We start from the raw sequence: 24,344 nt of genomic DNA, 5'->3' as shown, positions 1-24,344 counted from the left end.
TTGACTATACTGGTTGTAATACCATGACATATGGGGAAAATGGTCAAATGCCATGTGTAGGATAGCTGAGAGTATCCTGTCCTTCACTGCGGCCAGATACTCACCACATGTGAGTGTTCGCTCAGAGCTGACATCTGCAGCACACGGACAAGGAGCAGAAAATATTTTGGAGAACAAATAATGTGAATTACTTCCGATGAGTGTTTTGAATGATGAAATGTTTTGACTACCTCATAAACTGACTGCAAAGAGAAAGACAAAAATAGCTAATGGAAGTTTTGCAATTTCATTTTTTCATCCACCTTAACTATAAAAAGATACGTTTGAAGCCTTCATGTGGATTTTTTTAAAATTTGCAAAGTTCAAGACGTTTCAAAGAAAGGTGATAACATTTGTATTCCCATTTTACAGATGGTGAGACAAAAATATTCCTCACATTCATCCTATACAATAGTCTCTGTAGCCTAATGAAATCTGATTCCAGTAAGGCCACGGACTGCTTACTCCAGCAAGACAAGCCTTAGAAGCTGTTAGGGTCTTCTGTTCTTCTGTTCATTCTCCATAACAATGAAAGAGAGTTAGAATCCTCCTGTGGAGTCAGCTGAGCTGAGATGGTGATGTGTATTGACAATACACATTTGAGGATGCATCTAACTTTAAGCACAGAGTAGTTTTCCTGAAATCATTCAAGACTATTCTGTGCTTAAAGTCAGATGCATATTTAAATGTGTAGCTAAATAAAGATGTATTAAGTTCTTGTATCAAGATAGCAAAGCTGTAAGAGATGCATCTCTGACTTGGAATAAAAAGCAGGGTTTTATTATTTTAAGAAGGACTACACAGAGAATAAAGTTCTGTTGAAACTACCATTCCTGTTGAAGCTAGAAAGAATAATATCCTAATTTTATGGGCTTGTGAAAAAGTAAAATATTTTTCATTTGAAACTTGATTTTTTTTCTAAGTAGATAAAAAATAATGGCCATCTTTAAAGAAAAATTATTGGATCAAAAGGACTAAAAAAAAAGAAGAAAAAATAAAATGTCTGGAGCCATATTGATCCTGAAGAAAAAGTTGGATTGGACCATAGTTCAATTTAAAGGCTGCCAACACCTGAAGAAAATACATTTTCATCATGAAAGCTTGTATGCTTTATTCCTAACCAATTTGTTAGTCCAATAAAAGGTTGCACTTTAGCTACCTTGACTCACTTGAGAATAATTGGCATTTCTATCATTTTATGGCATCATTTAAGTTTTAGAATGGATTATTTGCTTGCATATTCCTGCCTTTTGCTGCTGCTGATAGATGAGTTCCTCCTCAGCAGGAACTCTCCAATTTCTCTTTTTGAGCTATTTACTGTGCAGCTACTGTGAAATCTTCTATTAGGCTGAAACCCAACCTGATGCAGTGGGCTGGAGGGAGCCCCTTGCCAAGACTCCTGCCCTAGAGCAAAGTGCTCAAGAGGGATGAAACATTGGGTTACAGGTCAAAGACAAGGTTGTGTTCCCCAGGGAATTAAAACAGGCCAAACTAGGATTAAGGCACAGCAATGCAGGGAGAAATACGTTGCTGCAACACCAAAGCAAAAAAAAAAATAAAAAAAAATTCTATATATGTGAGTGTATTCTGACCCACTGATGTCAATGGATTAACCCCTCTGGGACTTCAATATCCTCTGGATTAGCCTTGTGGAGCATCAGTGGCTCCTATTGCTGTCAGTACTCCAGGGGAGTAGCTGTGAACAGGCTGTCTTGCAACCCTGCACATCCACTGGTGAAGGGATATAAATTCCATCTTCCAGAGTCCAGGGTTGGTTTTTATGTGAAAAAGTAAGGATTTTGCCTTCAGCGAGTTCTTGCTTGCTGCACACAAAATGTCCTGTGTGAGGGAATTCACTCTATCAAAGGAGAGCCATTTTCATCCTGATTTGTGTTTGAAACATGAAAACAACATAACAGCTGCATGCTGCATTGAATAAAGAACATACACATGCATTTAAATCACTTATATCTTACTTTTTTATGATGCAATTGTGAATTATGTTCTTTTTGCATCTGTAATTAGAGGGCAGAACAGATGGTGAAGGCTTCGTTTAAAGTGATGTGTCCATTAAAATAACCTATGCTGCCAAATGATTGTTCACTATAACAGGGTATTCATTCATTGGAGCAGGCTTTTTACTCTATTTAAATACATTGGGAAGGCCTCTGGACTTGACAAAATCCTTTTTAATTTTAGGGTTTCCCTAGAAAGAGACCGACTGTTCAGGGTTAGCACTAAAGCCCCAAAGCATATGTTTTACTGTATCTTTATAATTTTAGGATGACCTTGTTTATAATGCAAGGATGACTATAAATAAAAGATAAAGGGACAGGAAAAAAAATGAAAGAAAACCAGCATGCACTCATTTACTTTAAAGCAGAATTATTTTGTGGTTCTTAATTAATTTCCAGGGTTGCTATACCCAATCTGGAGCTGAAACTGACCAAATCTCAGGATGGGGTTTGTTCTGGTTCCCAGTGTAACAGTGATTAAGGTCCACAGCTAAAGTGCTCGAGAAATATTTACACTGATCAGAGCAGCCACACATGGTGGTTACATTAAAATATGTATTTCAGAGTCTGATGATGAGGAAAAACCCTAAATCTGTCCCCTTCTCTTCCTGTCTCTCTTCTTGGGACATCACTAATCATCAAGACGATTGTCCCACATTAAGAGAGTGGGAAAATAAATAATTTGGGTTTTGCTCAGTTTTCTTCTTAGTAGGGAACAGGTAAAGAGGTGGGGCACTCGCTGTGAAAAACCCGTCATCTGAAGGGATAAAACCTTTGAGTACTGTGGTGAAGCCAACTTTGGTCAGTTGTGATTTGAGTGTACTGCCAAAGTCAGCTGGGAAGCCTATGAAAATCCAGTCATCAGTCTTAATCCAAGTCTTAGTCCAGATGTATTTTAATAATATAATTTAGTTTTATGTGTGCATGTGTGTGTTCTCAACAGGGAGGTCAATGACTGGAAAATGAGAATTTTTTAAAAATTATATATTCCTCCAATTCAGCATAATGCTGTAACAAGATAATAGCAACTGCAAAATATCTGCAGTGTTTCTAATTTCAACTCTGAGTTGGAGAATGTTCATTAGGATTATCCCACAGCCCTTCTGATGAACATTGGAACAGGCCCATGGTGTATGGGTGCAACATAAAACCAAAAGTCTTTTTACTGAAGCCACCTTGAGAATTTTAAGTGATGTATGGATCAGATAGCTTAAGCTGGTTCAGTGTAATTTATTGTGGAGATAACAAGTCAAAGTCTTTGGTGCTTCAAGTGAATAAAACAATCTGTGTAATAAAGAATGTTATTTCTGTTCATAGTGTAAAGACAGCTGAATGCTTTGCATGCTGATACGTGATTTAAATTTGTGGACACCGGTGAAGTGATTGACATGTTCAGCTGTCCCGTGGTATTGTGAGGCAGCAAGACTTTGTTGGGCAGATCAGTGAGAATTTATAAAATTGCCTGGCTTGGCTAATTCAGAAGAAGCACGATGATCTGTGACACATTCATTGCCAGTATAATACATAGGTCCCTAATGTAGTGAACAGCCAACAGATGAGCAGATTACATCACAGGTTGAGAAGAAAATAAAACGTGGCAGCTAAACACAATCTTTTAAATTGACATTTGCATTATGTTCTATATAAATACATTTTTGAGGGGAGAGGACCATCAGCACTTGATTACTTTGACATGCTGTTTATTTGGACACTCTAGGCTGCAAACCAGCTCTTTGGTGATCAAGTAGGTTTCACAGTGGATCTATTATTCTGAGCAAGATTTGGATATATTATTTTTTTTCTTTTTTTCTTTTATTTTTTTTTCAGCATACGTATGACTATTGTGTTTCCATACCTGCTGTTGATCATCATTTCCCAATTATTGTAACATGAGAAGCACACATGGTTTCCAGACTGCACTTCTGATCTCCTCCAGTCCACAGCTGTTTGCTTAATGAATGCTTGTGGTTTGTTTCCCTTTCCTTGGAATTATAAAAAAAGAGAAGGGGAAAAGGGGAGGGAGGTCATAGTTCAGAAAATAATTTACTAATTTAAATGTTGATTATGGCACAAATGGACTCTAAGAAAGTGCCCAGGTTACACTTCTTTGAGGTCAACAGAAGCTTTTTGAGCCTGGTCACCCCAGAACTTGAATAAGTGTGCATATAGGAGATGAGACCATCAGCACTTAAGTAAGTCTGCACAAGAAGCTGGTGAGTGATGTGCTTTCATGGAGGATCATTTTCAGGTCTAGAAAAAACCTTTTGGAATGAGGACACCCCAGAAAATGGCATTAAAGCAGGACAAAGACAACATCAGTACAAAAATGCCAGCAGCCTGAGATGTTCTGCTGGGGCAGCAAGAACACAAACTGTCTAAGGCATTGCGTTAAGATAAAAATAATTGTTAATGGCAATTGTAAAATGACACATTATGTTTGCTAACAGAAAGGAAAACACAAATTGGTTCTTTTTGTTTACATTTTTTATCAAAGTCTGTAGGTAGTCCTACAGGTATGCTCATCTGTCAAACCAGAGGAATCTTGTTTATTCTCACAAAAGTAATTTTTGTGTGTGTGCATGTGTTTTTGTTTTGTTTTGTTTAACTTTTTCTCCCCCACTTTCTTCTCTCTCCCCTTCTTTCCATTCCCTGCATTGCTTTCCAATCCAGACAATGTTTTTAAGTCTGGTCTCTTCATATTCCCCTGTTGACACACCTCTGAGCCAAGCTGGTGGACAAAATGAGTCTCTGAGCTGAAGCCTTTCAGAAATGATATACAGGAATTAGTGCTGATATGCACTGATGGGGAGCTCTACTTTTGTTTCTTCAATGGCTGGGGAAACTGATCCAGGACAAACTTTGGTAATCTTTTACAGCCATCTGATGCAAAGTGATTTTTAGCTTTCTATCACCTTTGACACATGAACACTGGCATAATTTTTGTACTACTGTGGTCCTTGCCAGGGGCAGTTCATCAGATAGCAGGGATTAGGGACAAGTGAGCTAGTTCAGCTGGAATTTCTGCCCAGCTCCCCTTTCACCTCTGTGACCTATTCTGTGATACATACTAAATCTGAACCATATACATTACATTCTACTATCACCATCCTGTGTAACTCCTCTTTAATCTCTTGCTGCCATTGAATAGTGTGGAGCCAGTACTTCTAAATTTCATGACGCCATTGAATTCCATGGGGGAAATCTCAGCTGTATTGAAGTCAACAACAAACCTCTCATGGGTGGTCAGGTTTTTACCCAGGACTTTGACTTCCATTTTTTTCAGAAGGAGAAAGGCCAGTTTTAAGCCAACTAGAATTTTTTTTAACAACTCTTGAGAGTCAAAATGCAGCTTTTAACAAAATCATCTATTTTAGAGCAAAACATCTGTTTTAATGGCATTTGATTTTGTAAAACAATGCAATGAAGTATTTCGGTAATGTTAAAATATCATGTGTCTATACTGAAGCATAGATTTCTTTTTCATTTCAAATGACTTTTATGAAAGAAAAAAGTCAGTATTTATTGTGCAATTCTTTCAAGTTTAAAAGGTCACTATGGGAATGAATACTCTGATTTTACGCAGATGAAATGTTTTGTTTTGACTCATAATAAGAGTTTATTTTGAAATCTCAGTACATATTAAAACTGCTTTGAAATAGGAAAAGAAACATAAAATCATAGTACTTCCTAAGTATGGGAAATCTTCCTGCTCAAATCCACATACTTTTATTGACAAAGTTACATTACGTGTTCAAATGGTCTCCCTGTTAGTTTGGGAACTCCACAGGAAAATAGTAACTACTGTGGAAAATATTTCTTTACAGATTTGACTTAGACCATAATGTTGGTGAAGTAGCTCCAATGTTACAACTCCACATATTTTCTTATTTCTACCACTGAGCAGTCACTGTTTCTGAATGCTGCCTTCCAACGAATTGTGTCTTAAATAAGTGATTCATGTACCTACTGACAGCGAGAAAGATAACGGTTAAACATTGTTTCATAAGCTGCTATGCAGATGCAAAATGGTCAACCTACTGACATAAATAAGATCAGATAAAAGACACTCAAGCGAAGTATGTTCAACAAAATACATAAATTAACTTCTGCAAAATCCTCCACCCATTTGCAGAATTGAGGAATACAAAGTGTCACTTGTAACAGGAAATAGGTATCTTTAATCAAGAGTTAATTGATCTGTATATCACATTTTTCTTAGGTTCTTCTGCTTCTTCTCTAACTTGGGACAAGGATGTATCAATTTTTCAATATGTCTTGCTGTTTCTTGGAACTGAACGTCTAGGCCAGATCCTCATTGGAGTTTCATTGGTTTAAATGTGAAGCAACTCCATTAACTTCAAGAGGGAATTTAGCCTGTTGCATCTGGCTCACATCTTTCCCTTTCATTCAATTAGTGTTTGGCACAAACATACAGCTACTTAAAAGCTTTCGATCTGGTTGGGAAAAATCCTTATGGCAAAAGACAACAGAAAGAGCAATCCGGTGACCTGCAAGCTTAGGTGACTGAAGCCAGATGTGTGCAGCTGCTTAGCAGTCTTAAAGCCACTTGTTGGGGCAAGGCAGAGGCAGAACAGCATCTAACATTTCAGAAACCTTTTATGTTGCTTTGATGGCAATGCTTCAATACGAATCTCAAATCCAAACTTTTTCTAATGTCCCCAGGAGTAATGACCTGGGATAGTCAAGTCAATTACGGTACAGCGTTTGTTATATGTGTTAGAAAGATACGCAGAAAAAAGGGTTCTTCTAAATGTTACTGTTACAAATTGCAGGATTTTAGATAAGAGCTGGTTTGGCTTTGAGATACGATGTTGCATGAGCAGTAAAAGTTTGCACTGGGACAAATTTGAGGAAAGTTCAACATTCTGGTCACTGTCACAAGAAGGAGCTAATAGGACTGTAATGGCCATTGAAGTGGGAATTGGATTAGGACCAGAATGAAAAACCAAACCAAAACAAACAACCCAACAAAAACAACAGCAAAAACAAACCACACACAAAAAAAAAAAAAAAAAAAAAAGCCCCCAAAACAACACCACAAAATCAAACCCATGTAAATTGTGGTAATTTCTACAATTCCAGGTGGATGTTCTTAGATAATGAACAGAACAGGGCAGGTACTGTCAAGCATATCCAACACATGTTTTTCAGTGTGACATGACCCTGACCTAGAAAGACCATTTTTATGAGTTAGGGCTTGGCCTGATTTTCAAGACTTTTAAGCAATCCTCAGTCTTTCTGCAAAGATTACCAGAAAATAGGCATTTTTTGAGCAGTTTCTCTCACTGTGTATGCTCTCAAAATTAGAGGCATTATTTTGCCTAAGCTTACTCTTGATACAGACTGGATTCAGATCAGTGACCAAGTGTTAAAGAGCTTTATTATCCATATGTATTTGTGCAAGTCATCCAGCCCTGATCAGAACATGTTTCAGTATAAGGAGAGATGGTGACTATCATTAATGCTTCTTAGGATGAAGAAGACTGATGCAATCTGTAGCAGACCCTCTTTTCACAACACATGTGCCAAACAAAAACAAAAATACAAAACTCAGCACATTATAAATGACATAGGAAATGAAAACTCCCAACCACTGTTCAAGGGAAATAGAGAAAAGAGAGAGATAAGCAATCATTATAGCGCACTATTTTTCTGCTCAATAATATTAAGTTCAGGCAAAACTGGAAGGGTTCACATCCTCAGACAAGGAAAAATGTTTTTCATTCCCTTTAAATTCAATCTTTCATCCTTTTCTTCTTATTTATTTGACTTCTAAGACATTATGTTCATTCAGGTGCTAAGCTCCCATTGGTCTTGAAGTAGAATTAGCTTGGGATGTAGGAAGCTGGAAACTGTGAGCAACACAAACCTTTACATCAACCCCCTATGAAACTAAATTAAGTAGTTAGCTCATCTCACAGTGTCTCACTCAGCAATAGAACAAAGGGCCAAATTTAACCCTGATGCAAGAGGTCAAAACAGTTAAGAATTAAACCAATAGGAAAATTTCTCTTTATTTGACTAACAAGAGAAAGCCTTCTGTATAAACAGACATCCTCCTCCTCTTCCTAATCTCTTAAACATCCGGCCAGGATTAGGGTCCTATTGCACTAACTGCTATATAAACTCGGAAGACAGAGCAGTTCTTTTGCAAGGGGTCTTTATTTTAAATGGGCACAAGGAAAAGGACAGAGAGAAAGGGATACCATACTCAAAAAAAGAATTGAGTTTGTGAGAAATCAGCTCAGATCTTGACATCTGAGAGACAAATATAATAAGAGCATTTCCAGGCAAAGTACAGCACCCACATCCAGAACCACTAACCTTAACTGCTGTTTGTGTTGTAGAGAGAAATAAATGAGTATAAAAACCAGCTTTGCTTCACAGCTATACTTTTTGTTAGAAGTCAAACTTTAGCAATACGGGTGGCTGCCAATCCTTGCCTGGCAAGATGTGAATGCCATTGTTTTATTAGAGGATTTTTTCACAGCATTCATCTGATGGCCAAATTTGAGAATGGGAAAGGCTTTTGGAGGTTTATCATTCTTCTGCCTTTTGACGTATGGATAGTATGTTAGGGACCCCTGTTATCAATTTCTTGTGGCTTCAGGATACCAGCCAACACAGACCTCAGAGCTTCCTATCCTTTATCTTGTGTCTGCGGTGACTTTTGTCATGCAGCAAGGCATTAGATCAACTCCGTCATCAGCTTAGGGGAAAGCCATCAGTTACCATCAGCAAAGGAATGAAGAAGAATGACCTGGCAAGCAGCAAAGTAACCTCGAACTTGAGCCAAGAGATTGTCAGAGAGCAGAACTGCATCACCCAGTTTTCTTTGGGTGATGAGAGAAAAAACATAGAGGGTGACTGCTGCAGTGAGCAGGATCCACACCCTCTCTGCAAACAAACACCAGCTTCAATAAGTGCCTTTTAAATGTGCATTGAGTCTTTGTGTAGGAAAAGGATGTGCAGTTGGCAAGTACAGAGCTGTAAGGGGATAGTTTGAACATGCTGATAAAACGTCTAGCTTTACTCCAGAGTTGACTTTATCATTTACCCAGGGATATTGTTAGTAGAAGATGATAGCCATGCTCCGACAAGAGACAGACAGTGAAATGTATATGAACAAAACAACCATTGTCATGAATTCTATCCTGTTTGTGTGGTGGCTTCTCTATCCATAATCACACAACTTTACAGGCAGAGATAAAACACAAAGCAGGCAGGGAGAGACGTGGGGGTAAAGAAAGGGAAAAGAGAGCACGCCGAGATCAAGGGGCTCTGGTAAGAAAGATGGACACTATCCCTCTTAAAGCCTCCACACTAAGAAATAAAAGGAAGAGAAAAGAGAAAGACATCTCTTGTGTCTGTGTCCTTGGGCGGAGGGACGGCGGCTGGAGCAATGGGGTTAGGTGTGCACTTTGGAAAATGAGGTTAGCCGGTTCACTTCTGCCAGATGGTCTGCAGGAGCGGCTGGAGCATGGTGGCAACAAAAAGTCAACGCCATGAATGGAAAGAATGGTTTTCCTGCCCTCAGAAGAAGCTGTGGGGATTACTGAAACTAGAGCTGGGCTCACGCTGCAAACATTTTCCCCTGAGCGTTCACTTGCAGTGAAAGGAAAACAAATTTACACCCGTGTGTAACATCCTTCTTTTGTATTCACCTTCCATGGGTCTCCCCACCCACTGTGTTTTATTTGTCTAATGAAGATTTGAGGGCTGTGAATTTTAAGCTCCCGTGTCTGACAATTCCTGGCTGAAGTGGTATACTTCATTGTATTTTTTATTTCTGTTGATTTAAATCAGTCTGAAAAGTCCTATTCAAGAAGTCCCAATAGGGTTTTAATTGCAAATGATGGACATCTTCTGATTGAAAATAATCCAAAGGAAATAGTGCTGGCTGAACTGGTAGTACCAACAGCAGAGCAAGGCCACCGAGACTGCAGTGAGCCAAAGGAGCATCTTGCCACCACCTTTGCAGATAGGACCTAACTTGCAGAAAGAGCACACTGGTGGCTAAAAACTTATGAAAACCCTTACCAGGAAGGTTTTTTGGTACACAGCGTATAGCCTAGGAAGGAAGTTTTCCCTAGGCACTGCCAGAGAGGAAGATTAATCAATAATCTAACTGTGGGATTTTCCTGCAGGACCAACGTTTACATGCAAACAGCCAAGGCGTGACAGAAATCCCTTGAACTGACTTAGGCTTGGTTCCCTATTTACCCCTGAATAAATAAGGACAAAATGTGCTGTGCCTTGGAAGGCACATGGAGGCTCATGGAGGGACCTTCCTCTGTGCAATATGTTCTGCCTTGAACTTTGTCTCTCTGCTTGGGAGTTTGTAGCCTGAAGGCTCTGACTCACAAACTCCGGTGGTCTCGGCTGCCGGCGGTTATTGCCTCTCTGCCAGAGGTTACCACAGGGGTGGCAGAAGGTACCTCCTCAGCCACTTTGCAGTCAGAAATATGAGTTCAAACTACGGGAGAGAGGAAGGGGAATTATGAAGTTCACCATTGCTGAATCCACTAGAGCCCTATGACTCAGAGCTCTAAAAATGAACAGGTCTATGCAATTACTTTGAGTATGTGGAAAGCAAAAAATAATCTCTTAAACTCTCTAGGTAGAGAAAATAATAACAGTGATGTTTTTTCTTCTTCTTCTAAGTAGCTGCCATTAGAACCAGGGAGATAAAGGGTTATCTCTTCTAGAATTCAGTAGTGCCCATTAACTCCTGCTCCATACTGAAAGTGAGCTAAAGCCTGACAGCATCTTCTGGTGTCCCGCCTGTTTTGGTGTCATTCTGAGCCTTGCTTAAAGCAAAGGTTGTGCTTCCACAGGCTTAGCTAGTCTGGAAGGAAAACCAGTTTCTCCTGTGAAGAATCACGGGGCAATTCAGACTGATTATGAATCTCTATCTCTACATTATTAAAGATGCTCAGAGTATTTTTAGTTAGATATTATAGCGTGTTTGGAAGATATCTCTATTATGAGTTTGTATCAAGCCTTTAGACATGTTTTAAACGAACGAGTTACATGACTGTAATCAAGAGTTGGGTTCAGTTTTCAGGGACATCCATGCAAAGTTGGTCACACGCTTTGAACATCTATCCATCTGGAAGAGTCACAGCTCATTCCACAGAGACCATCAAAGAGCCAAGAGATAATAACACATTTCTTTTCAACTGATAAAGGCCAAACCGAAACCATAAATTCAGAAGTAATATTTTGTTACCAGTTGTTTGATAGATTTACCACTCTGTGCCATTGCCTGCTGAGCTTTGAATTCATCCCTTATTTTCATTATAAGTTTCTGTGATTCTGCTGTTCCTGCTTAGACCTGTTAATATGAAAATCTCTGAACACTAAGGTTTGTGTGGAATTGTGTCTCCAGGGAACAGTGTAACCTTGTTGCTGAATCTTTTAAAGCTGGACTGCCCAAAATGTGCTGCAGGGGAAAAAAATACTACCTTAGCAGGGAAATGGACTACTTTAAGTGACCTAAAAGGTGTTCTTCAATGCTAAATTCTGTAGATCAACAATAGGAAAATATTGATTTAATGAGCCAAAAGAAAGCAGAAACTTCTTGGGGAAGAGACAAATTTCATGATGATTCACTCTTTTTTTTCTTAATCATGAAGAAGACTCTTTCTAATCTATATCTTGCAGGCAAACCCAGAAGCTATCATTTGTCAGCAAATAATAATGCATGGGGTGCATCCGTTTTCTTTATGAAAACAGCATAAATCTGAAATTCTTCCCCGCTGGAAAGAAATTTAATATTTAAAGGTAATTTGACCTGTACATGTGTGTGCCATGAATCTTTTATGTGACCTACAGCAAATGTATTTATATAGTATTATTCTGAGGATAGTTATCTCTTATTCATTTTCTGAGATATTATTTTTCTTTCTTTGACTAATGTACATTTGGCTTTCTCATTTCCCCACTCAGCCCGTACTGTGTTAACCTTCCTATTTTTGCCTTTTTTCCCAGTTTTCAAGGTCTGATAACTAACACTGGATCATATGTGGCCAATGTTGTCATAGAACTGCTATTTTACTAACAGAAAATAAAAATCTTGTGGTTTTTTTATTTTTTCTTTTTTTTTTCAAACACCTTATTTCAGTTGCTGTTGTTGTTTTTATTACATAGTTGAGTCAATAGTGGCGTGTTCAGTGAAGGAGAAAACAATGAGAGAGTGGAAAAGAACCATTTTTATTGTTTCACTTTAATTTCTGTTGCTTCGTAGAAAGAATCTGTGGGAGGTTCAGATGGTTCTGGGTAACATGTTATCTCTGACCAGATCACCCTTGTAGAGGACAGACCCCTTAGACTGAAATTCTGCGCAGGGGTCAGCACAACAGATACATGCCCCTTACATCCCACTTAGCTGTATTTTTAAGTAAGTCTGCATGAATTCAGAGACCTTGTCATATCTCTCAGAACAGAGAATTTCACATGCTGAAGTACTGATGTGTAGTTCTGTTAGAAGGGCTTTGATTGACAAAATGGCTTTTCTCAGGACATCAGATGAGGCTACTGCCTCCAGCCCTGCCTCTGCTGCAAAGATATCTGTGTTACTTGTCAGTCAGCCACTGACACACCATCATTTACAGCACAGCATTTTATGGTAAATCATTACCAATTTCAGCTGGTTTTCAAACAGTATATGGTAAACTGCAGTGGTTCAGGAGCTGATTGACTCCACAGTTCACACAGCTGTGGAAGGAGGGGTAGGATGGGCAACTGGGACAGTAAACGCATCAGATATCTGAAATGAGACTGTCCCTCCTCATCAGCCAAAACCTTCCATTGCAGCTTTGAGTTCAATGAGTCTGACCTCTAATTGCATTTAATAATGTGTGTTGATCTTCTACTTTTGTTACAAAGGAACAAAACCTAAATCAATCATTTTGTCTCCTAGTTGCTCCTGACTTCCTGGGCTTCACTGTGGCAGCATATGACTGCATTTACAGTGTCCTTGTAACAGTTCTTCTGCCTCCGGGAAGTTCGGGTTTGACTGCACACAGTGGTATCTGTAGGCTTAGCATCTCTTAGTGCTGGAGCTATTGGTTACACCTGCTTTGCACCAATGCAAGATCCAGGAATGGCTATGTCCCATCGAAGACAGTAGTCAGGAGCACACTATCAGCCCCTAAAGCAATTTACATTATGGTCTCTCATCTGGTCATTTTTTCCAGGTGTCATGGTTTCATTAGGGCCAAGGATGTCCAGTGGTCAAGGGAGATGGACAGAACTGACTCCTGCTAGCTCATCTGGTTCTCTGTCCTGAGAAAAAAACTCCAGCAAGGAAGGGGCCACAGGCTGGATGCACAGTCCTGGGGGAATGGCAGATGGATCTCTCCTTGCTGGTCATCATTCAATAATAGTTGTCGGTTAGTTACTGTATTTTGGGATATGTTAAAATATGAGCTTGGGAAAGAGGAATTTTTCCATAGGTTATTATTACATTTTTATCGATGCCATGAAAGTATAAACAGTTCTTCTTTAATCTTGTTATTTAATACAAAACACAATGCTTGGAACTAAATTTTTTTGGCAGGTTTCTTCAAATACAACACTGACAGAAACGCAGAGAAGAAATTCATATCTGTGAGTTGTCTTTTTCACTTGATACATTTTTGTTGGGAAAGCCAGCTTGGTTCAGACATAGTGTAATCATACCAGACCATTTGCCCTTTCCCGAGTCTCCCATTGACCTTCATACTCCAGTGAATCTTAATTTTTAAGCCTAGGGAAAGATAGTCTGTTGCTTCAGTATGCTGCATCGGGCCTCCAACAGCATTAAATGTATTGTTTAACATCTCTTAACACTGTAAATCAAATTGTTCTTCTCATACAATTGAAACTGAGGTACTTAGTGGGCTGAGGAGAAAATAAAGCAGGCATGTGGAAATGGTGAATAAGCATAATAAATATCAGAAAAAAATAAGGCTGAAGTGCAAAATACAGAACTGCATATCTATGTATAGACACATATGCACAGATGTATGTCCATGCACACATGCCCCCCCCCCTCCCAGTTACTTACCCAAGTTAAATAGTAAATGAAAAACAAAGGGACTCAAAATAGAGATATTTTGCTTGTTTGTTTTTAAAAGCTATGAAAATTTGCACCCTGGATTTATGATCATAATAGTATTTGTCTGAAAGATGTATGTTGGATTTATATCTGGCTATGTGTAGGTAACTATGTGTGCATGTGAGTTTATTTATTATAAACTCATCTGTGAGTTTATTTTTCTTGTTTCCACATCTGAATATAAGTGTAAAAAGATGTAATTGTGATAAGTCCATAGACATTCAAATTGTGAAGCTTATCTGAGGCTTGGCTGGGTGAATGTACTGTAGATGCAAAAACTGGAACTGGACATATCTTGCAATATTTCCAATTCAATCATTCCTTTGGACTGAAAAATTTTAGCTGCTTGAGAAAATATAAAGATGTGGAATAAAGAAAAGCTACTTATACTTCCAGAAGATTTTGGCCTGATTTCAGACCAACTGGTCGCATAAGATGTCAGCTGAAGTAGCAGGGTCTTCACTGTTAAGCTGACAGTGCTGTGTGGAAGTGTTTTGTACTGAAGGTCCCTGGGAATTTCAGACTGTGACTTTGTAATTTGCCTTTTTGTGCTGGACAGAAATAAAAAGGACTTTGAGATCATCTTTAGCTATAGATGCACAGCAAATTCTTAAATTTGTCTACATGGCATGAGAAAAAGAAGAGGGGAAAAGGAAGGGTGTACAAACAAGATTTGTTTGTTTGTTTGTTTTGTTTAGTTTTTCGTATTCTCTTATTTTTGTTTCTTATTTTTCAGTCAACCTGACTTCAAAACAGAGTAAGCAGACTTGATCTCACCATGCCTTGGCTGTCCTGGGGATTGCAATTGCACTGAACCCAGAATAGATGTGCATGGAAATTGCACATTTTAAACCGATGGCTGCACAACATCACAAGCTGTGGCAATGTTGAAACTTTTGGCCTGGAAATTGGCAGGGCTGTGAAAAAATGTGGAGCTGCTGTTGCAAATGACTCATTTTTTGACTTGAAGGGGAAGGATTTGTAGTTTCAGATGTAGTGCTTCTGTAGATCAGTGCCAAGGAGAAGACTTTCGTATCAGTCTACTAGCATATCTCTTACAAGCTGAGAGAAGTTAATAAAAAGCATTGTAATCTCTTTCACAGCCTCCAGGACTCATAAGAAACCATAAGAAGAAGTTTCTCAAGCTTAAAGTGTTCTATAGGATACTAAATCTTAAGTCTCCTGGGGGCCACTGGGGAAATGAAAAGGTGTAGTTGTCACATTTTGTCAAAGTATAACATCTATATACTAAGCCACTTAGCTCCCTTTCTTCAGACCCAGCCCAGCTTGATGTACTAGGGCCATGTTAATTGTCTTCCACTTTTATTGATGTGTTTTTTTTTATCAGAGCAAAATAAAGCTAACCTTGGGCCAGATACTCGGATGCTTTAAATTGGTGTTGCTCCACCCTGGCTGATGGGACTGACTTTTTTCAGCTGGGAATCTGGCTCCTGACTCATATTCTCATTCTCTGTCCTCTTCCATCTCCCTAGCCTTTTAGTTTTGATTGGTGCACTTTTCTGTTCGTTTAATTGTAAGACAAACGATAAAATCATCTTTAACCTCAACTCTTACCAAATGTGCCTTGGTTGTGAGTTGGACAAAGAAGTGGGTGATTGACGGAGCTTTGTTTGCTTTGCAAATCAGATCTTGGCTTACATAGAGGGGAAAGACTCTGCCTAAGATGGGACTTCTGAGGAAGGGATAAAACCAAGAAAGGACACGCTCACAACAAATTAAGGTGAGTCAAGTGTAAAAAGAGATCAGCAGAAGAAATTAACAAGCGGAGTATGTAAGGAGACAGCTGTTCATAACAATTTTTCAGGTCATTTTGGGTAGAGCTATGGAGAAAATGAGTGGTGAGGAGACAGGGAAGAGCATGAAACCAAAGGAAGAAAGAGAAGGGAAAAATGTCATGACAGAGTGGGAAATAAAGCTCTAAAGAGGAGATGGACACTTGCACAATAACTTGCTCATTAGCCCTTGGTTTGTACTCCCTGCCTGAGAATTGTAGCTTCTCATTATATTTTCACCTTTGGTTATTAACTGCAATCACAGGAAACTAATGATCACCAACCTTGCTTCAAAATATTCACTGGGTAGTTCCTGAGATCATAACAGTTTTCTTAATTTAATGGCATAAATAGGAGTAACTAAGAATTTAAATGAAAGAAAAATAGTCATGAGTAAATGAGTCAAATGTCTTTTAACAATTAAAGTTTCTATAGTAAGAAAAAGGTTAACTGCCTGATTCCTTGACACTCACACATGCCTGATATGTTTAGTATCTTGGATGCAATTTTCCTTTTCCCTCTCGTTCTTTCTTTTTTTATCCTGTGGAAGCCAAAACTTTATTATAAAGTTGAAGATAAGTATATCAGTTTGTTGGATGCTGGTAGAGCAGAACACAAGCAATGAGAAGATAAGGGAATTTGGTCAAATACAAAAAAATACCATGGAACCTAAACCAAATGACATCAGATAAGACCTCCGCTGACTTTCTATTAAAAACGTAATAAACAAGGATCAGAGAAATTTTCTTTTTCTGGTACTTCTTTTTTTTTTTTTTTTATTGTCTCTAGCACTTCAGAAGTGTATCTGCATTAGTGTTATTTTCCCAGTCCCATTTATAATGAATAAATGCAGTTCTGAGAGGTCCAGATTAATGATAAGGTTCAGTATATATGTGGTTTTAATTTGAGGAATTAATTATACTCTTGTAGGACAGCTTTACCGGCCTGCTACGAGCATAATAACAGTATTGACAAAAGTCAGTGAATCCTGAAATCTTGATCAGTAGCTCTGAAAGCACGATAAAGATTGGTAGCTGGTGAATTGGATGGAAATTGAATTAAGTTTGGTATAAAAGTGCATGTGATCGGTAGTGGCAATATTTGGATTTGGGTGAGTATTCAGCTTTCCCAGATGTTCAGAGCAAGGCTCTCGAGTGGCAATAGCACAGGGTATTGAATTGGTTTGTGGAGCAGAGAGCAGCTCTGCTGAAATGGTTCAGCTACATGAACTGGTGTTATTGTTGGCTGGTGGAAAGGTCTGGCACTTCAGCTGCTGCTTTGCCGAGTGGGAAGAGAGGGGTTCCTAAAAGAGAGAGAAAAAGGCAGAATTCCCTCTTGAGGTCTGTTATTCATTCTAAAATCTCTTCTGTTCACCAGAGACTTCCAAAAATACAGTTTGCCTGTAATGTCTGTGGGATGTCACCGATGATGAGAGACAGCTGCAGATAGCTTTACTGTTGTGCTTTCTTCACCCATATTGGATATTTTCCTCTGCAGTTGCAATTATCCCTAGCCGGCAATTTTTGCGCGTTTAGTAATATAGACTGGGAATCAGACTGTGAATTGCAAACAGCACATATTTAACTGACAGCTTGTCCAAGATTTTAATGTGCTAGATCTTGGTATCACCTTGCTAGGGACTCGGGTAAGCTTTACATCACTGCATAGAACTATAAAAATAATAAAATATATCCTGATTCATGGCACAGACTGTTGGAGAGAGGTAAGGGAATTGTAGCTGCTCTTAACAGCAACACTCTCCTCATTTCATTTCCTAGGACACCTACAAACAGAAAACGGTCACATTTTCAGTCTGGGCAGCACATTAGAAATAAGGCATAGAATGGATAATTTTGGCTTTGAAAGCATCATGGTTTCCTTTTATTTCTTGAGACATTTCATAGACTGTTTCCACCCAAGAATATTTTAAGCCTTCCATCAGTTCAAAGTTCACATCTACCTGTGTGGCTCAAGCCAGGCCGTCTCAGGGTTTTGGCACTGATAAACTTTGAATGCCAGGGAAAATATATGTTACAGATGGGAAAAGGGAGTGGGATTTTGATGGAAGAGGAATCCCCTTTGGGCTTGACACTTGCCTGTGGCCTTAGGTGAGGTTTGCTTAGTGGTGTCTGCTTGGTCTCCAGTGGACAATAGTCTGTGCCATAAAAAGACTCCATGCATAATATGACATGTTCGCTGGCCTCTGCCTTGAAGAAACTCAGATGAGAGCTGTTTATATCCATCTAGGGACAATCTCCAGTAGGAAAGATAGTACTCTTTGGCTAACAGATATCTATGCCATTTCATTTTATTCCACCTTTCAGTCTTATGGATCTTTTTCTTCTGCCTTTTTTTTTTTTTTTTCTTCTTTCCTCACTCTCTTCACATTTAACTGAAATGTGGGGAGTTTTGAGCATCTATAACTTTATTGAAAACCAAAATGATCAGCATTCATCATACACTTTAATTAAATTTAATTAAAGAATGTAAAGACAAGTTTATAAAAGTTGTCCATATAATTCTTTCTCCTTCATGCTTTAAGTTCCCCATTCCTAGGAAGAATCAGGTTATAAAAAGTTAAGAGTAAACTGTAAAAATCAGATCTCAGAGACAATATGCTGTCAAAAGAAAAAAAAAAAAAAAAGAAAAAAAGACAACAAACCTACCAAAAAAAAAAAAAAATCAGCTAAACCTAACACATTCATGCTGCCTGCTTGGCAATACTAATATTTTCCCTTATGATACCATACACTGTAGGCTTAAAACAGGGTATTCCCCCATGGTTAGGCTCAATTTGGGGTACACAAATGTGCACACACACCCCATACCTACATGTGCATCCCCTGGCAGGCCTGTGAGAGTCGGGAAGAGAGAGAAAGCGTGTGTCACACCCTCTAAATTCAGGTGGCCTCAAGCAGTGCCATATAATCCCAGCCTCAATTAAACTTTCCAAGGTCAGTGGTGTTCTACCAGGTCAGACATAAATAAGTCAGGTGAGAGTCCTAGGGCACTGAAAAGCCATATTTATTCTTTATCCACAGTTCATAGCTATCAAATGAAGCCTAACAGAAAGAGAGAGAGAGTGTGTATGAGTGTGGCTCTCAAAGCTGCTCCTGTTGTAAGTACTTTTTTTTTTTTAATTTCTTTTGAAGAAAAGCCACGGTTCTAACTCACCTCTACCTTAAAACTGCAGAAAACTTCACTGTGACTCTGGAAGTTTCGGGGAGGCAAAGGAATATTTTAATTCAGCAACGTTATTTTTAATGACTAAATTATTCAAGTGAAAGTAACCTACTCACTCTGAAGATTTTGGGTTTTTTTTAAGAAGAAGTTCTCATCCTTTTAAAATTAAGTTTTGTCTATAGCTAGATTTTTATTGTGCGAAGTGTGAGAACGGATGTCAACACAAACCCCTCCTGAATTCAGATATACAGATTTCATGTCCTGATTCAGCCAGTAATGAAAACAGGCCAAAATTGCACAGTCTGTTGGGCTTTTAAACAGCATATTTAATTTTCTCTTGTTTTGGGGAAGCAGAGGAAATAGTGGAGAGAATAATGATATCTATATCTTAGTCCAAAAAATGTTAAAGACTTTGGACTTATATTAGCTTCTCTAGGTGTCAGACCCACTGAGAAGAGTTATCTCATTCAGGGAAAATAATTAAGGACTGTTGAGGTTCACTGATTTCTGTACCGTCTGAAGAAGTAAGTGAAATTTCCAGGTGTCCATAACTAGTAACCAAATTAGTATATATGTTTTAATAAACCAACATACCACAAGTCTGCCTTGATGTACTACATTATATTTTAAAGGTAAAGTTTTAACATGACCTTTCTCATATTATTGTTTAGTAGGGGGAAAAAAGTGATTAAGGAATATTTTAGGGAGAATTATAAATAAATAAATCAATAAAAAGCAGAAAATCCTTCTTCTAAACTCTGACTACTCTATCTCCAAAAAAGAAAGCCAGCTGCCCCGAATAGTGCAAGTAAAGTACAGTCATGTTGTAAGATCGTTATAGGCAGAAAGTGTTAGTACTTTTTCTAAGAGGGGCTCAGAGGTCTGAAGGTGGTTTTGCTCTGTTGACCTGACTTGATTTACACCAGTTTACACAGTTGAGAAACTGATACATCAGTGCTGCTGGGAAAGTCATCTCATACCATTTGTTTGCTTTTACTTATTTAATCTTTTTATTACGATTAAGATATGGTGATCTATTAAGTATGGTAAGGTATATATGTATTTGTTTTCTAATGACTTTCACTCTTCTGTCGAGACATAATTTTGAAAATGCAATTGAGTAATAACAAAAATAAATTTCCAGATATCTTTGTGAATAATAGTGCCAGCTTTTATTTAGTGTATATGAGGGGATCACATCATTAATTATTGTGAACATTCAGAGAGTGGATACTTATACATATGGTTTTGAATGACTGAATATATACAGTTTTTGTAAAGAGTATCTTTTAATCTGAGAAGTATTCAAACACATGTATAATCACACATTTATCTTCCTTACAATAATGTACAGACTTCCAATCAGGGAATGGAAAAAATACTAGGTGATTAGCATGTCCAGACACGTAATGACGAGTGTTGATTGGTTAAAGTGAGCACTTTCTAAACAATGAAAAGTATTTGTCAAAACTTTTACACAATTTTGGATGTATATGCTATATGCATCATCAAGCAGCTGTATTAGTGATTTCTATTTTGAAAATTTTAAGATAAAGTTAACATTAAAAAGTACAGGCATTACAGAGAGCTTATGAGGGGGGAAGTGTCAGAGAAAAGTGTTTATAGAAATATCAGTTTTATTTTATAGGCCTTCATGTTAGAAATCATTTTAGCACTTGGCATCCATTAGCATATGTGTCGAGTCCTGTGTGCTTCTGTGCCTCTGGTTTTAACATCTGCAAGTATAAGGGAAAATCTTGACAAATGTTTCTGAAGGTTTTATGTGCTCTTTACCCCCACATTGGATTGCAAACCATGTTATGCTCACTACAATAATAGGAGAATTGGCATCAGATTACTGGTTCTAGAGATTAGATGTGAAGAAAGGTTGTTACAACACAGAGCTTCCGCTTAGATTTTAACTATACACTGTGTTTCAGTGAGAGGACAAGAGGGGGAGAAAGGAAAATTTATCTTTTTGCTACATCTGCTTCTATCATGTTTCCCCAGCTAGATCTCAAAATGTGTTTTAGTAGTGAATACGTTACCTGACTCACTCTTGAGCAAAGGAATTAAAGCAAACTTCAGGCGATCAGTGCCATAAGAAATTTCACCAATAGCTGGAAAAAAAGGTGATTAAAAGAAACTGAATCCAAGAACAATTTTTCCCTGGGAGGAAAAGATAAAATGTCCTTTTAAGGCTGATATAAATGTGTATAGAGTTTTTAAATATAACTCCCACCTCATCAGAGCACTCAATCTTAAACACTGGCAGGTAGCAAGGCCATGGAAACTCCTTCAGCTGGAGGGTTGCATTGCTCACTTAGCAGACTTCTTGATAATTTACAGTCATCTCCACCATGTTAAACATACCAATTCAGGGATGTATGCCAAGTGCTTTTTCCAGGTCCAAGTTAGATTAGTTATGACACCCAGAGTTATTAATTGGAAAGAAAAGCGAAGGACATCAAAAAGGGCCTCATTTAGCTCAACAGTTTCTATAGCATCTATGTCTTCTGGTTCTCCGTTTATTCAGAATAAGCACTTGAAGTCAATGGCTAGAAAGAAAGTAGGTGATCATAAAGTTCTTTCTGAGATTCTCAGCCCAGGGAAGCTGCACTGTAGCAGGCAAATTGAACATCTCTTTATCTTTCATGGATGAGAATAAAGTCACTTCTTAGAGAAGTGGATGAAGTGGGGAAACGTGTAGTTAACTGTCATGAAATGTGGAAATGTAGCAAGAACAGATTTTTAGTCATCAGAAAAGGGATCTCTTGGACTTCTATTGCTGATTTCATTGTGCTGTTAAGCATGCTTTAGTTCGTGTCCCATTTTCCCCATCTAGCAAACATGGACAGTGATTTAGTTTTGTTGCAGCTTAGAATCAGAAAAAAATAGGTACCAAATTGCCTTTTTCCACGCTCTAGAGTGCTTCAGGGTCTTAGAAGTCCCAGGAGTTCCTCCAGATTCAGCTTGTAGATGTTGTTCTACTGGTCAAAGTCTTTGCTCTAGCTTAGTCTTTCCTCAGGGTGCACCCACCAACACGGGCAACATGCACAGTAGAAATTGTTTAATGCATCATCAGCCAGTTTTTGCAGTGCAATTTTTTGGCCCCTTTGATTACACAGAACTGGACTCAAATGGCTGTGGAAAATGAGCCACTGTCTCTACCCTGCTTTGAGGTGCCCTTGGACACAGTGCTGGGAAGCAAAAAGCAAAAATTATTAATTATGATTTTTGTTATTTCTATAGATTTTTACACATCCAGAGTGCACACTTGGGGAGAAAGTTATGAACCTGTTATCTTTCATGTGTTATATTATTGATCAAAGCCAATGATGACGTTAAAGTTGTATAAATGTTTTGTAGACCCATAATGATTCATGAGTTTCTGTACAGTAGCAATGTTCCTGATGTTGTTGCACTGTCTGGAGCTTATGTTCTGATTAATGCATGTTTTCCTTCCTGATTTAAGAAATAGCTTATGGCTAAAAATCCTTAGAAGTTTTCTGATTTATTGCATTTTTTTTTTCTTTCCAGCTTTTTATTCCTAGATATGTATGGATAGTATAAATATATGTATTTGTAAATGTGTCAGCTTTAGAGATATCCCTCACCCAGTACTCTTACGAGTTGTCTCTAAAGACTGGTATTTGTATTGAAAAATGCATTTTGTCTACGAGTCTATCCTCTGAGGGGGGTACCCTAATCAGCGCGTGTTGTTTGTCAAAACAACACCAAACAAATGTGGCCGCATCATTTACTGGCTTGTGGGGGACAGGGTGGGGGCTGCTTCTACTGTTAAAACAACATGAAAAGTCAGGGTGATCAATCACAGTTACAGTACAGAAGTATCACATACACAGTGCACTCATGCCCCAACTCTTGTTTCCCAGGCCGTGGAGGATGCTTTTAGGAAGGCAGCAGGTGTGTGTAGGGGGGTGATGGGGTCCACCTTGGGCTGACCAGCTGAATGAACAACTGTGAGAAACATGACCAAGCTATCCACAATTTCAATATATTTTATTTTATGTTTTTTTTTTAGATCTATTTACTAGAAGTGGACTGTTTACCAGTTAGCCCTCTGGTCCCTTAGCCTAAACTTGCCCGAGGAGTGGTGTGCTAGAGAATGTACCCACTTTGTTTTTATCTGTGTGCTGTAAACCACCTACTCGTGTCCTTTTGTGCCTTTTGTGAAACGTGTTAATAGCTGTTACTGCTAATTGCTGTGCTTAGCTCGCCGTGTTCATCTATGGGCAGAAATTGGAGAGATCAAAGAGACCAAATACTCCATAAAGACTTGCAGTGTTCATTCTGCAGCTCTAATTCACCTGCACATGGCCGAAGTGCTACACTGAGGGATGGCACCGAACATCTGAAAACAGATGGCGAGTTTTATTTCACTCAGACTTTTGGACTGCTTCAGCTGTAGGTTCAAACTGAAGTGTTTTGCGTTGCTTTGATGAAGGACAGTGACTCTGGAGGCTACCCTAGGGCTTCCTGTTATCTGAATCAGACTGTGAGGGATGATAAATTTTCCCTTTTCTTAAAAATACAGTTGCATAGAAACATAGGACTTGACAAGACCTTGTGAATCATGACATTTCAGTCCTTCAGTAGATGTTTAAAACCCACAAAATGCGTGGTTCATTCCCTCAAGACTGTAATAAAATGAAGATCTTTATTATAAATGATGTAAAAATCTTAAAAATGTACATTGTTCTATCAAATAAGAGTTGAAGGATGAAGAGCCTTCTCAGCATCCAGTGCATCTGAAATTATGAGTGCATTGGATGTGAAAATGTTCTCCTAGTCCTATGACAGGATTCCAGTCTGATGTTACATTGGAAACCAGCTTCAGCCTCGCCTTGATGTAGAAGTGGGGGCCCTGACTGGCACTATTATAAAAATTTTGAAGGCTTGTAGATATTCTCAAGCATAAAAGGCTTCCCTGAGGCCTTTCTTCACACTTAATTTTGGATTCTGATCTGAGATGGACCAATATTGTGAAGTTGAGGGTTAAACCATTCCAAGGGCAGTGTTTTTCAACTGGAGATGGCCTTAGCACCAACAAAGATTTGGATAGGTTTTAACTTGGCGTCTGTTCCTTGATGAACGGAGAATTTTTTTTTTTTGATATTTTGGTTCTCAAATAATTTTAGATTGACAGTATAAGGCATGGCACCAGTT

This window comes from Columba livia, chromosome 11 (assembly GCF_036013475.1).
Source record: "Columba livia isolate bColLiv1 breed racing homer chromosome 11, bColLiv1.pat.W.v2, whole genome shotgun sequence".
NCBI classification, from domain to species: domain Eukaryota; kingdom Metazoa; phylum Chordata; class Aves; order Columbiformes; family Columbidae; genus Columba; species Columba livia.
This window is presented reverse-complemented; position numbering follows the sequence as displayed.